The sequence below is a fragment of the Cyphomyrmex costatus genome, unplaced genomic scaffold, assembly GCF_001594065.2.
Source record: "Cyphomyrmex costatus isolate MS0001 unplaced genomic scaffold, Ccosl1.0 scaffold1987, whole genome shotgun sequence".
Taxonomy (NCBI): domain Eukaryota; kingdom Metazoa; phylum Arthropoda; class Insecta; order Hymenoptera; family Formicidae; genus Cyphomyrmex; species Cyphomyrmex costatus.
This window is the reverse complement of record NW_017276025.1, coordinates 16,994-17,316: the sequence shown is the minus strand read 5'-3', so window position 1 is coordinate 17,316 and position 323 is coordinate 16,994.

The window sequence follows — 323 nt, the reverse complement described above, 5'->3', positions numbered from 1 at the left end:
ACCGTACAATAAAAAATAATTGCTTGTAATTTAAGAGTATCAATTTGTTAATGACTCAAAAAAGAACATGGCGGCACACACTAATTCATAATTTATTTTTCAGGTTAAAGGAGATCAAGATGTTAGCATGTATTATTTGTTTAATTTATTTTACTGCATATTTCGTCGTGCTATACATCATTTTGTCCATGTATGGTAGGTTTGTTCGCGTTGCACGCTCCAATATGCTCCAATATGCTCCTCAATGAGCACGTTGGAGAGAGTAAGAGCTATGATAGGAGCATATTGGAGCATGTTAGAGCGTGCGACGCGAACAAACCTTA